Below are 15,941 nucleotides of genomic sequence, written 5' to 3'. Positions count from 1 at the left end.
ACCGCTTCCTGGAACCTCTCCTAATTTTTTACTGTGCCGTGGTACCTACAACAGTGCCATGGTCAAATATGTAAACACAATAGCTGTGTCATATTTTTGGAGGTGTCTGTGCTGTCCGAGTTGTGGGGCCCCAACTGTGGCAGTATGACCGACCGCTTCCTGGAACCTCTCCTAATTTTTTACTGTGCCGTGGTACCTACAACAGTGCCATGGTCAACTATGTAAACACAATAGCTGTGTCATTTTTTTGGAGGTGTCTGTGCTGTGCGAGTTGTGGGGCCCCAACTGTGGCAATACGACCGACCGCTTCCTGGAACCTCTCCTAATTTTTTACTGTGCCGTGGTACCTACAACAGTGCCATGGTCAACTATCTAAACACAATAGCTGTGTAATTTTTTTTGGAGGTGTCTGCTGTCCGAGTTGTGGGGAGGCCCCAACTGCGTCAGTACGACTGCTTCCTGATACCACTCTGATGTTGATTGACAGCCATTTTTTTGGGGGGGGGATTTTACGTCCACTCCCCACATCATCAGTGTTTCCATTTTCAAAATTATGATGCTACATGCCTCATATACCCTAAAAAACCTTTTTAAAGCAATTTAAAGGCCACTTCCGGGATTAAACACGGATATCCGAATCCGATCGGATACTAGGGTCGGATATCCGAATCGGATTCGGATCGGAAAATTTTGAATTCGGATATCCGACCCGGATCGGATAGCGGGGTATCCGGATCCGAATCGGATCCGGATTTTGAAAAGGGGTATCCGAGCAGCACTGCGTGGGATGTTCAAGGCTTTGGAAATCTTTTTGTAGCCTAAGCCTGCTTTACATTTCTCAATAAATGTATCCCTGACCTGTCTGGTATGTTCTTTGGACTTCATGTTGTTGTTGCTCCCAAGATTCTCTTAGACAACCTCTGAGGCTGTCACAGAGCAGCTGTATTTGCACTGACATTAGATTACACACAGGCGCACTCTATTTAGTCATTAGCACTCATCAGGCAATGTCTATGGGCAACTGACTGCACTCAGACCAAAGGGGGCCGAATAATTACGCACACTCCACTTTGCAGTTATTGATTTGTAAAAAATGCTTGGAATCATGTATGATTTTCGTTCCACTTCTCAAGTCATTTTTCTTTACTGAATTAGTAGAAGTATTATTATTGTTGTTATTATTAATATTATTATATAGTATAACCACTTCACCTCCTTGGGTTTTTCCCCTTAAAAAAAAAAGCAATAGAGAGTAATAGTCACCTGTCAGCACTCTTTCCATTCATTCACCTATAGCTTTATTACTACTTATCAGAACAAAACAATCTATATCTAGTTTTTTTTTGTCATCAATTAGGCTTTCTTTTGGGGGGTACTTTTTGCTAAGAATTATTTTATTCTAAAACTGTTTTAACAGGAAAAATAAGAAAACAAAACTCACTGGGAGGGACGTAGTAGCTACACCCCTGCAAACAGTTATGGTATTTTGCTGGGATGTAGTTACTTGTCCCAGGGGAGGGGAAGTGGTTAAAGAGGTACTGTAACCAAGGATTGAACTTCATCCCAATCAGTATACAATATTGTTTTTCCCAAGAGAAATCTTTACCTTTTCTCAAACGGATCATCAGGGGGCCCTGTATGGCTGATATTGTGGTGAAATCCCTCCCACAGTGTGATGTCACCACCTAGGTACTGGCATCACACTATGGAAAACGTGTTGCACTGTAGGAAATAACAGCTGTTTTCAACTGCCCAAAAAAGAAGCATCTCCTTCCACAGACATCATCTGCCAGCAGTAAAGATGTTGCCATGTGATTCATTTCAGAATTTAAATCAGGGAGAGGAAAGATTTTACAATGAGCAAACACTGACTAAATCATTTATGAATAGTTACTGTAAAAATTAAGCACTTTTTTTCATTATATTATTTCCACTGCAGTTCCTCTTTAACTGTTTGAGGTATCAATTTTATAAAGCTCTAACTAATAATTAAGAGGTCTGGAAGAGGAACACAATAGTTTCTATCTGCTAACCCTAAATCAGATTTAAGCTAGCCATACAGTATTTTAAGGTTGTAAATTATCTATGTCTACTAGATGCTGATCAATTATCTCCTTGCCACCTAGGTCAACTCAACACCAGAACTGATCTCTATGGGGAATATCACTTGCACTCAGTGCCGCGGCTACACTAGGGCACACTGGGGCACTGCCCTCCCTTCTCCTGGGAATTACTGTGCCCCTCTGAGTGCCCCTTTCTGCATAGTAACATACAGTTCACAGTCCCCAGGTTCCAGGAGTGTACACTAAACAGGATAGGGTCTGTAAAATACCTATACATTCCAGCCTGAGTCTATATAGGCATTAATTAGACCAGGGGTCTTATCTATTTGCTATAAATACCTCACAATCCTTGCAAGATCCCTTGTAATTAATGTATCTGGATGTCACTTAAATTCTTAAATTTACAAAAAATGTCTCTACTGCCTTCTGATGGTATGTTCTAACATTGTCAGTCAACAGGAATAGAGTCTAATGCTGGGAATACATGGCTCGATTCTGAGCCATTTAGATGGCTCGATAGATAATTTCCAACATGTTCGATCTCCCGCCTGATCGTTTCCACGCTCGATTCTGCATTGAACACAATGGAAAAAGATAAGAAAAACGAGTGGAAGATAAGAGAATCGCCTGCGGAATCGAGCGGGGAATCGATCGAGCAGAAGAATCGAGCAGCAAAATCGAGCCGTGTATGCCCAGCATTAAGAAGGTTTACTAGCTTAAAGCTTACTGTTTATTCTTTTAAACGATCCAATAAATGGTATTATCCTAATTAAAAGCTTCCTGTCTGTAAAATACAAGCTCTAGTCAGCAGCAATGCCTAGTTAGTAAGATAAGGAATTACACAGTTGGTGTTTATCTCCCTCCTGCCTCTTTCCCCTCCCCTTGCTTGTAGAGTCATCAGACACAGGCTGCGGGCTGCAATGATTTTTCTGTGATCTTTATAAAATGCTATCTAATGGGGCTTGCTTAAAACTTATCTGCAATCTTTATATTAATCTGGGTTGTAATCTTGTAACTATTTTTTTACTATAAAAAGTTCATTTTGATGTAAAAATGTGGTGCAAGGTTTTTATCAAATGAACTTCAAAAAGTAAGGCTGAGGATTGTAAGAGTAATTATAGTAAGTCATTCCCCAAAATTGAAGATGTAGTTATGTGGGTTGAACAGGACACGTTTCTATGTGTCTCCTGAGCCAGATCACCCGCAAGGGTTGTTGGCTGTCCAGGAACCTTACTGATAACTCTTCTCGCTCTGTCCTCCTCCCTTTAGTAAAATCGCCAGGTTTCAGACAGGGAGCCAAATATGCTACCTTGTTTAGGTTCTCCTTTCAATTTATTCCATCTCTGGTTGTGGGCTTCTACAGCGGGCCTCTCTTGATCACGCTTCCATGGCCAGGAGCATTCTGCTCTTGTGCAGTTTCCTCTTTTGTGAATTGTGCAAGTGCAGAACACTGCCGACTATGGAAGGGCAATAAAGAGAGGGGTGTAGTTGTGCCCACACATGCCGAGAAGCTGTGATCAGGGATCTTTCAGAGAAGCTAGCAGCATACTGGAGGGCAGTGGAGCTGCAGAGATGAACCAGATAGTCTTCTAGGGCAGGGCTTTTCAACCCTGTCCTCAAGTACCACCAACAGTCCATGTTTTGCAGAAAACCACAAACATGCACAGGTGATTAACTACCTCTGTGGATTTCTACAAAACATGCACTGTTGGTGGTACTTGAGGACAGGGTTGAAAAGCCCTGTTCTAGGGTAAGTAAAAGAGTGACTTTTCTCTATTAGCTTGGATGTCCTTTAAGACAACATACAAAGTTAGCATGTGCAGGTAGATGTTGACACTAGATTCATCAAGCTTAACTGATGCAACAGTAATGTCAGAATTCTAGCGGTTTTATTTATGCAGGAAAAGCTGTCATATGTGTATGTTTTAAGTTTTAATGTTCTATGCAAAATGTCATTGTAAACTGTAAAGTTAGAGGACTTTTTTAAAATATTGCTCTGTGACATCTCAGCATATTCCAGACAGTGAAACTTATAATTATTATATTATTTTGGTTACAGAAGCCAAAACATTCTTTGCTATGCTACAAGCATCTTTCAAATGTCAAATTTGTACAGAGGCGCCAGGCAGGTTAAAATGATCTAAAAACAACTAAAAAGGAGGAGTACAGGTGGACTTACCTCCTGAAATGATGGACAATCGAGATTGTTCAAATCGCAAATAACAATTTATTTTGGCACTCCGCAACGCGTTTCGCAGGTATAACCCGCTTCATCAGGCAAGGAGTGCAAACTCAAAAAGGTCCAATAGTGGCAATGCGCCTCTGCCTCTGACAGAGGCGCATTGCCACTATTGGACCTTTTTGAGCTTGCACTCCTTGCCTGATGAAGCGGGTTATACCTGCGAAACGCGTTGCGGAGTGCCAAAATAAATTGTTATTTGCGATTTGAACAATCTCGATTGTCCATCATTTCAGGAGGTAAGTCCACCTGTACTCCTCCTTTTTAGTTGTTTTTAGATCATTTTAACCTGCCTGGCGCCTCTGTACAAATTTGCACAGTATATAGTCCACCTTGGGTGGAGGGGACTGTCCCCTTCTTTCTATCTACAGAGAGCGACTTCTTAAACCTGAGTGGGGTCAGGTTCTAATACTCCCCACCTGCAGTTCAAGTGGTTGCCTATGTGGTAACCCGTGTTTGTGAGTATATCCACATCTGTTAATTATTTCGCCAACAATTGTTAGACTTACTGCACTATATAGGGCTCTCGGTTTTTCTTTTTGTTTCAAGTGTTTCAAATGTCAAGGTTATAGATACTGTGTACTGTGTGAGGACTGAAAAGAAGAAGTTTAAAATTCACATTACTGCAGCAATCATATATGTACATTTGCTCAGTTATTACACATAAAAATTATTAATCTAAATATTAATAATCAATACAGTCCTTCCAAAGAAAGAGATAATTATTGTTAAACCTATAATTACAAATAATAGAATTTATTACTTTGAAATACAGTTAAATGGTGGATTCTGCAGTGAAAGTTTCAAAACACATTAGAAGCATTCCACATGACTGTTTGGGTTAGGAGGTCTTATCAAAAATTCTGGAATGTCAATAGGTTTTTTCTATTGTCCCATATTTAGGACAATTATGCCACCTGGCGGTTCCATAATCTTATAATTAATATTATTAATACTGCTTATTTACATAATGAAATACTGACAGCTGCCAGTTGAAAATATTATATTTATATCTTCTTAAGAAAGGAAAATATACAGAACATGATTTTATATTATTACATTTTAATGTGCAGTTATATCTTATATGATTAATTAATTGAATAATAAGCTTTATATTTAAATAAGTATATTAGAAGCCCTGTATGTTTCAATAAGCCTTAAAATTGCTTAAGACTCTTACAGTGTCAACCTGACCAATCTTATGTCTGGGAAAGAACAGACACATTCCAAACTAATTAGCAGAAGGATACATTATCAGAAATGCATCATGAATGACATTGTTTAGTCTTAATGTCTGGGGCAAAAAAGTCAACCAGCAGCCAATATGGCTGGTGACGTCCATTTTTAATCAACTGCGTCAGAAATGACCTAATCAGAATTTATAAACAATAATATTATGATTTAGGTATTCAAAACACGATAAAGCATTGACGCATGGAAGCTTTAGCCAATCAGAACCTGGGATTCAGGGAACTTCCAGATTAGGCAGCAATATTGCATCCAATCACTATAAAAGTAGGAGCTGAAAGCTCATAGTTTGTAGAAGCCCAACAATCTCCTGAGAAGACACACGAGGCAGAAGCTACCTTCCCACACGTGGTTCTAGATGCTGAAGAGATGACAGAGAAGTGGTAATATGCTTAATATTCTGGTGATTTACTTTATTCATTTTTCAGCATTAAGTTCTGATAAGATGTTAGCAAGAAGTTTTTTTAGAAGTTATTTTGTATGCTATTTTTTTAAGAAGATTACTACAAGTTTTACACAGCTACTAGATACACAGCTATTGATACAGATGAGACTACTTTTGATCTTATTCTACATAACACAACTGTTATATTCTTTTTTGAATGTGCTTAGAAGATTGATGATCGCTTGGCTATAATGCCTTGAAGAGATGGAATACTGTTAGAAGGAAACACTACTTGGAATTTCTCATATTTTGTATATATGCTGTATGATAAGCAAATACAATTTTTTATATAAAATCATATACTGAGTGCTCTGGTTCATTTCAAGGTATACCGTCAATCTATAATTACTGTTATAGAGGGTTCAGACCCCACTATGCCGGATTTATATGATAGCAATGCTTTAAGGGCTGGTCCTTTACTGAGTTAGCATTCATGAAAAAGGCAAGAACCGCTCGGGTTTTTTCACAGCAATGCATGCTTTGAAACAAGCATACAATATTTTGACAAATTTAACATTTATTAAAATTTGAATATTAGCATTTCTGCTGAGGTTCTTCCCAGACATATAAAGATACAAGAAACCCCTGTAACAATAAGGTTCATTCTGCTAAAATCAGGTTGTGGTGGAATCACATTCTGCCTTTATTTGGGTCTGAAGTCTATATAATCTAGTTTGAGAGCCATTCACACTAGTCCTTGTGGGCAAAGCATGTGATTTTCTGCATGCATGATTCTGCAGTTGCAATTTTTGTATGTGTTTTCAAACAAACATTTGTGTGCACTTTTTGCAATGTTTATATGCATTTGTATGTGAAAATTCTCTTTGCAATTTTTTCCCGTGAATATTATACAACTTTACAGGAAAGTACATCAAATTAACTTCAGAACTGCATGCAAATCTTTGAGTTCTTATTGACTTGCATTGAAACACCAAATGTGTTTTGAACTTAAATGCATCATTATCTGAAAGTTCAGCTGCGGCAGCCTCTCTCTGCATGGAACTTTCATGCTCTGTGTGTAACCCTTCGAATGCTTGTCTAGTAAAAAACAAATGCTGGTTGCATATAATATGCTGTATATAATGTTTGAGAGCAAAGTTGAAATGCAGGGTTATATTCCACTTTAAGTGCTTCTTTGCATAGAAATGCACCCAACCATCATTTTATTACAGCTAAATAGCGTTCAAGAAACTATTAGAAAAAAAACAATGGTTTACTTGTATTTAGAAGATAAAACAATCTGTTTAATGTAGTAATTGCCTAACTTGCTTAACGATAGAGTCAGAGACACATTGCATCATACTTTATTTTTGTTTTGTTTTTTAAGTTGGTTGGTGAACCTGAAGTTCAGCTTTAAATACTTCCATCATGTACACTGCACATTTCTGCTAATAATTGTTAACAGCTTGCTAGCAATCTGTGCATGTAAAGTAGTAATTGGAATTGTTCATTATATTTCTTGGTAATCACATGCAGTAACTAATAGCCTAACTAAAAAATCACCATACAAAATGTGCAGGGAAATATTAGTAACATTACTTACAAACTACATACCATAAACTTGAAAAGAAAATGTATAAAAAGTCAAAATGATAGGCATGTAAAAAATCCAGAAATCCAAAAATGAATGCTATGTTACCAACATCAGCAGGTGTCACATTACAGAAGCCAAAGCACTACATACTACCAGCTGCAGGAAGGAAAAAGGCTGAAGACCCAGGATGTTGCCAAAAACTGCTATGTCACAAAAGATGGAGTAACCATTTAATTAGAGAAAAACGTCCCTATTCATGATTATCAATTTTCTCAAAAACTACAAGGTCTTTTTGAAAAATATTATTATTACATTTACAGACTGAATTAATTTTTTTCCAAATTTTTTCATTATGATTTTGCATAATTGAGAATTTTGATGTGACATTACAACTATCCTAAATGTATGCTCATCACTACAAATCACCACTTTAAGAAGATTTTGCTAATGTTGAAATCATAGTTTACATAGTAGATCATTATAAGTGTTTGGTCACCGTTCTTTTATGCAGTAGCAGTGTTTTCGAATTTTTAATGCAGATTAAACAGCTTGATACTATTTCTCTGGCACCATAGAAAAATAAAATGAGGGCAATTTATCTGCCTCCTGACCAATGCTTCATGACCGGCGGCATATATAAACATAACAAATTTGTTTACCTTGCCATTTCCCATCCATGCATCACAGAGCCACCGATCTGCCCCCATCTCACTGCCCGGTGATCGGGAAATGAGAATACTTGTTCTCAGACACAATCACAGTGCTTGTAGCGAATGAAAAGCCGCGTCTTTAAGACACAGCTGTTCATTCACCAAATTCCATTTTTATAAAATGTTAACCCCTTACACCCCTACCCTATAGTTACCAAAATAAAACACTTGTAAAAAAAAAAAAAAAAAATAGTTACCCTGTGGACTTTTTAATATGTATTCCATGAGGGTATATTACTGTTAATTTTGCAAATAAAAGCTTGCAAAATTAAAAAAAATCATAAAACGCAAAAAATACACCTTAATTTCCAGATAAAATATTATCACCACATTGTACTAGGGACAAAATGTAAATGTTGTAATAAACAAATGGGCAAATACAATGTGTGGGTTTTATATATTGAGGCACATTTTATTTTAAAACTATAATAGCTGAAAACTGAGAAATAATGATTTTTTTCCCATTTTTTTCTGTTATTCCTTTTAACATGTTTAGATAAAAAAAATAATTCTTAGCAAAAAGTACCACCAGACTAGAGCCTAATTCGTAGAAAATAAAACAAGATATAGATCATTTTAAAGTAATACAGTAAGTAATGATAAAGCTACTGGTGAATGAATGAGAAAAGTGTGATGTGCAAATTGCTCTGGTTTTTAAGGGGAAAAACCTGTGGTTAAGAAGTGGTTAAAAAAATTAAGATTTGTCTACTGTGAGCTCTCTCCACATACTAAGAAAAGAAATTGAATTAAGTGGAAAAATTACCTGCTGAAAGTTTAAAATTCATACTTTTCACTGTACCAAAGACTTTTAACTATCCCTCCATATTTATGAGCATATTCAAGAAAAAAGATGATTTAATTACATTTCCATTGGTTGAAAAATGATACCATTGTACATGCCGTGCTGTTAAGTGTTCTATCTTGCAGGTCTACCATCGTTACAGACAAACTAGATATTCTAAGCTCAATCAATCATTCTCTAAATCATTCGCTTGTTTTCTTTGATCTAATAATTCTCTTTTATCCTTGTTTTTATGAATATGATTTTCACAGATCTGAAGTTTCTCCTTAATCATAGTTTGGTCTTAAGCTGATTTGAGACAATCTTGAGGTGACATTTTATTTTTTCTTTGACCTAAATATATCTTAAAAATGATAAAACTACTCTGTAGTTAGTCTTTGAACAGGCCCTCAAAAGACAACGCATGATGTAATCAACACTAACTTTACTTTACACTGTAACCTGTTTTTATTGTATCCCCCGTCTTAACTGTTTTTGTTGTAAAAGTAAGCACATTTTACATTTTCATTTTTTTATTGTTACTGATAAATACAACAATACCATAAAATATGTGTTTTATTAAGCACAATTACAATTAACCATTGGTTTTGAGGGTAACTACTGACAAGTCAGAGGCTTTGTTAGCCTCTAATTGATCTTTTCTCTATACAAAAGTAGCCCTGATGACCAAATCAGAACAGCCCAGTGGCATTACCAAAGCATACATGGAACAGGGGAGCAAGAAAAATGGACATGAGATAATAATCATAGTAGAATATCATTTTACCAATATTCTACTATTCCTGAAGTAGAATATCTGTACTATGCTGCTATTTTACAATTACCCTCTGTATCCTAATTCTCACACCAACCATTCAATGTCTCTCTGCCTATCACTAACCTCTCCCTAACTTCTCCTGACACTAACCTCCACTTTCCTACTCGTAACACTAAACCCAGTAATTAAACAGTCAAGCCAGGGCTATAAACAAAAGGCCTACAATGTTGCCGAACACCTGGCACTATTGCTCTCAGCAGGGCCACATGTTCACTGGCATTTCCCTTCTTGTCACCCACCCTACCTGCATGGCCAAATAGTCAATGCCTTACTATTGGGGGAGAGGCTTTTTTACACACTTTTTACACACTGCAAATTAATAAAATTAGTGCAAGCCATCTGTCAAAGCACTATACCCAAGTAGTAGACACTATAATTTGAATCCACTGGCTTCATGAACTAGGCCTGTTGTCTCCTTGTCTGATCATTTCATCTTATATGCTATGGTTCTGTCCCACACAGCATGACCACAAAACACTACAATGGTGGGCTATCCCACTTCAACCTTGATTTGATTTCACCCACTATAAACTTTCAACTGGCATCTAAAATATCTAACATAAACTAAAGAACAGAAATGTTGAAACTAAAGCACACGCAAAATGAAACTGGGCAAAGGCATTCAGTAATGACTGTCTCTGCTGAGAATCCATGTGTGTGTAGAGCAGCCCTTGACCATCTTAAGCCACTTGGCCAGAAAGATGCCTGGCTGATTGCTTTGGCTGAGCGATGGCTGAGAGCATTGCAATATCCCCCCATTTACCCAGCTCCCACGTGATATCACACTAACACCACTCCCTTCCCCTTCCCACGGCGTAGTAGCGGAGCACAATAGCCTGCATGCTAGCAACATGTCTGTATAGTTTTGGTCCTGCAATGTCGCCCAAGGGATCGGATCCAGATCCTCCTGGGTGACATACGTGTATGGGGCTGTAAGTAGTAGTCTTTTTGCTACGGGATGGAACAAAGTTAAATACAGAAAGCAGATAGTGGTGTTTGCATGCCTCAGCCACCTGATACTTATTGAGCAGATGGGTGATGTTTTGATACTGCCAAGAAGATGAGGATGGTATTCTGGTGCCTGTCAAACATATGTGTGTTTTGAAGCTCTGCTTGTAAGGAAGATATGTGTGTCACTTTAGTTCCTCTCAGGCATATGGACATGTCAGTGTGATGCCTGAAAGGATGATTTGCAAGTCATTGCATTGTGTATTGTCTCATAATTTTGCTGGTTAGACACATTTATATAAACTATTTCTACCCAGTAGACTTGGATGCCACAGTGATTCCTACCACACAGATGCCTGTGTCAAGATTATAAAGGATAGGCAGATGTGTATGCTAATAAAAGGGACTATGAGGAAAATGTTCACGCCACCATCCCTGCCACTGTTTAAAAATGTGCATACACTTTGGAATGTGGCACCTCAAACCAAGATATTAGGCTCCAACATAATTTCATGTTATGGTAATTTATTCCCCTAGCACAGTGATCTGCAAACTTGGCTCTCCAGCTGTTAAGGAACTACAAGTCCCACAATGCATTTGCCTTTTATGAATCATGATTGTGACTGTCAGACTCCCACAATGCATCGTGGGACTTGTAGTTCCTTAACAGCTGACGATCCAAGTTTGCAGATCGCTGACCTAACACAATGGTAAAAACAGCCATCTTTGTTAGGAAAAGTACAAAAAGTCAACTATGTAATATTTTTGTTGTTTTTTTAATCAATGGGACTTTTCATTTTGTTTAATGTTTAAGATAAATAGATACAATTCTTGGCAAAAAAGACATTACCTATAACTGAACTCTTTCCTGCAATCTATGGCTCAAATGGGGCTTGATACACAAAAGAGCGGTAATATTGCCCTGCACAGACAGCACACAGCAATATGACCTTTACTACCAGCAGCGTGTACCGCAAGTTACACTATTAGCAAGACCCATGGTACTCAAGTAGCTCAATGGTAATGTTAGTAATGCTTATTACTAGAGTTGGGCCGAACCTCCGATTTTAGGTTCGCGAACTTTCGCGGAACGTTCGGTTCGCGTTAAAGTTCGCGAACCGCAATAGACTTCAATGGGGATGCGAACTTTGAAAAAAAAAAATTATGCTGGCCACAAAAGTGATGGAAAAGATGTTTCAAGGAGTCTAACACCTGGAGGGGGGCATGGCGGAGTGGGATAGATGCCAAAAGTCCCCGGGAAAAATCTGGATTTGACGCAAAGCAGCGTTTTAAGGGCAGAAATCACATTGAATAAATGACAGGCCTAAAGTGCTTTAAAACATCTTGCATGTGTATACATCAATCAGGTAGTGTAATTAAGGTACTGCTTCACACTGACACACCAAACTGTTCACTGAACAGAACAGGTATAAAGTGGCGGGTTCACTGAACAGAACAGGTATACAGTGGCGGGTTCACAGAACAGGTATGCAGTGGCAGGTTCACTGAACACAACAGGTATGCAGTGGCGTGTTCACTAAACAGGTATACAGTGGCGGGTCCACTGAACAGAACAGGTATACAGTGGTGGGTTCACAGAACAGGTATGCAGTGGCAGGTTCACTGAACACAACAGGTATGCAGTGGCAGGTTCACTGAACACAACAGGTATGCAGTGGCGTGTTCACTAAACAGGTATACAGTGGCGGGTCCACTGAGCAGAACAGGTATACAGTGGCGGGTTCACTGAACAGGTATACAGTGGCGGGTCCACTGAACAGAACAGGTATACAGTGGCGGGTTCACAGAACAGGTATGCAGTGGCAGGTTCACTGAACACAACAGGTATGCAGTGGCAGGTTCACTGAACACAACAGGTATGCAGTGGCGTGTTCACTAAACAGGTATACAGTGGCGGGTCCACTGAACAGAACAGGTATACAGTGGCGGGTTCACAGAACAGGTATACAGTGGCGGGTCCACTGAACAGAACAGGTATACAGTGGCGGGTTCACAGAACAGGTATGCAGTGGCAGGTTCACTGAACACAACAGGTATGCAGTGGCGTGTTCACTAAACAGGTATACAGTGGTGGGTCCACTGAACAGAACAGGTATACAGTGGCGGGTTCACAGAACAGGTATACAGTGGCAGGATCACTGAACAGGTATGCACTGGCAGGATCACTGAACAGGTATGCAGTGGCAGGATCACTGAACAGGTATGCACTGGCAGGATCACTGAACAGGTATGCAGTGGCAGGATCACTGAACAGGTATGCACTGGCAGGATCACTGAACAGGTATGCAGTGGCAGGATCACTGAACAGGTATGCAGTGGCAGGATCACAGTACAGTATGCAGTGGGCTGAGGGCTCACTGAACAGAACAGGTATGCAGCCAGGAAAAGCTAAGCCTAACTAATCTTTCCCTAGAGACAGACAGCAGCTCGCCCTACTCTCTCTAATGCAGGCACACGAGTGGCCGTAATGGCCGCCGCTGCCTGCCTTATATAAGGGGGGGTGGGGCTCCAGGGGCTAGTGTAGCCTAATTGGCTACACTGGGCCTGCTGACTGTGATGTAGAGGGTCAAAGTTGACCCTCAGGTGCATTATGGGGCGAACCGTTCGGCCCAACTCTACTTATTACTGTAGCAACGCTCTCGCTACTCGTGTACCATGGGTCATGCAATATTGCTATGCCCTGACTGTGCACTGCAACATTACCACACTTTTGTGCATAAAGCTCATGGTATGATATCATGCTAATGTTCAAGACTGTGTAAAAGCATGGCAATACTGAAAGGCCTATTTATAAAATGGCAATAGATCACCACATTATAGCTGCCTTCTCATCACTAGTGGCGACATTTCCAAGAAAATGAGTTCTGCAACTGAATCTGTGTTTCCACCATGGTGGGAATTCAATGGAATATATGTTCAATTCAATCTCTTACTCTGTACAGCACCACAGAATATGTTGGTGCTTTATAAATAATAATGATGATAACATTACATTCTATGTGGTCTTGCATGGAGTGGTTCTGTCGTTTTAGGTTCTGTAAGTTAGAACAGCCAATTGAATGTTGTTAGGTATTACTTGTGGTGCTCAAGTTCATATATATATGGGCAGCCCGGTGGCGTAGTGGTTAGCTCTCTCGCCTTGCAGCACTGGGTCCCTGGTTCGATTCCCAGCCAGGGCACTATCTGCAAAGAGTTTGTATGTTCTCTCCGTGTCTGTGTGGGTTTCCTCCGGGCACTCTGGTTTCCTCCCACATTCCAAAAACTTACAGATAAGTTAATTGGCTCCCCCTAAAAATTGGCCCTAGACTACAGTACTTACATAATATAGACATATGGCAATGGTAGGGATTAGATTGTGAGCTCCTTTGAGGGACAGTTAGTGACAAGATATATATATATATATATATATACTGTACAGCGCTGCGTAATATGTTGGCGCTATATAAATAATAATAATAATAATATATAGACAGCCTTATCAGCCAATCATAAATTAGCCATCCTTCCCTCCATAAAAGGCGCAGGAAGACTGGACAACAGCACTTGTGTTTTTTACACAGCCAGAGACAGGAGGAAATGAAAGCTATTCTGCTGTCTACAAAGAGGGAGAGACAAGAAATAGTCTTGTTAACCACTTGCCGACCGCGCACTCATACCGCGCGTCGGCAAAGTGGCAGCTGCAGGACCAGCGACGCAGTTCTGCGTCGCCGGCTGCAGCCTAATTAATCAGGAAGCAGCCGCTCGCGCGAGCGGCTGCTTCCTGTCAATTCACGGCGGAGGGCTCCGTGAATAGCCTGCGGGCCGCCGATCGCGGCTCGCAGGCTAAATGTAAACACAAGCGGAAATAATCCGCTTTGTTTACATTCGTACAACGCTGCTAACAGTAGCAGCGTTGTACCAGATCAGCAATCCCCGGCCAATCAGTGGCAGGAGACCGCTGTCACATGACAGGCAGGAGCCTGTTAGAGGCTGCACAGGACAGATCCGTTCCTGTGCAGCCTCGGATCTCCGGGGAAGGGAGGGAGGAGAGGGAGGGGTGGAATTTCGCTGCGGAGGGGGGCTTTGAGGTGCCCCCCCCCCGCAACACACAGGCAGGCAGGAGCGATCAGACCCCCCCAGCACATCATCCCCCTAGTGGGGAAAAAAGGGGGGCGATCTGGTCGCTCTGCCTGCACCCTGATCTGTGCTGGGGGCTGTACAGCCCACCCAGCACAGATCAGCTAAAACAGCGCTGGTCCTTAAGGGGGGGTAAAGGGTGGGTCCTCAAGTGGTTAACAAGCAATTCACAGACGAGTTAAGTCTTTTCATGCTTACAGAGGAACTGTCATGACAATCTTAACATTTAAAACACATACAAAGAAGAAGTATATTTCTCCCAGAGTAAAATGATCCATACATACAATACTTTTCTCCTATGTTGCTGTCACTTACAGTAGGTAGTAGAAATCTGACAGAACCGACAAGTTGGTCTAGTCCATCTCTTCATGGGGGATTCTCAGCATGCATGGCCTTTATTCTTTATAAAGACATTCCCTGAAATTGATTAATACGAAGATCCTGGCCAGCCTCCCTGCTCACGGTACACTATTTTAGCAGTTAGACGGAGCAACTGCCATTCATACTACCGTATTTTTCGGACTATAAGACGCTCCGGACCATAAGACGCACCTAGGTTTAGAGGACAAAAACCAGGGGAAAAAAATACATACTAAACCTGGGTGCATCCATGGTCCAGGAGTGTCTTATGGACCTTTCCTTCCCCCCCCCCCCCCCCTAGATGTTTCTGTCTGTTATACTGCCTAGCTACATTAACCAGTGCTGCCCCCACAAACTAAACTACACTTCAGTGCCCCTGCTGCCCCCCACCCCAGCTACACTGCTCTACACAAACCCCTGCTCCCTCCTCCTTCCCCTCCCAGCTACACTGCACTACACTACACTACACTACACAACCTCCTCCCCCTTTTCCTCAGCTACACTAACTAACCAATAACATTACATTAAATGATATCTCACCAGCCTGGGTGTCCATGCTGTGCAATTGATCTTAATGAGATGCACAGTGGGGTGGCAGCAGCAGCACCATGTGATCCACAATGTTTCAAAGTGGCTTA

The 15,941-nt window shown here is 40.4% G+C and overlaps 1 long non-coding RNA gene across 1 annotated transcript in view; it reads right to left on the bottom strand.

Moving 5' to 3' along the window:
- Positions 1–15,355, bottom strand: part of LOC137519074 (uncharacterized) — a 65,195-nt gene extending 49,840 nt beyond the window's left edge. The window contains exon 1 of the long non-coding RNA XR_011020961.1: positions 15,259–15,355. This is a non-coding gene — a long non-coding RNA (uncharacterized lncRNA). The remainder of the gene's footprint in view (positions 1–15,258) is intronic.
- Positions 15,356–15,941: the final 586 nt, after the last annotated feature.

Source organism: Hyperolius riggenbachi, chromosome 1 (assembly GCF_040937935.1).
Source record: "Hyperolius riggenbachi isolate aHypRig1 chromosome 1, aHypRig1.pri, whole genome shotgun sequence".
NCBI lineage: Eukaryota > Metazoa > Chordata > Amphibia > Anura > Hyperoliidae > Hyperolius > Hyperolius riggenbachi.
This window is presented reverse-complemented; position numbering and strand designations above follow the sequence as displayed.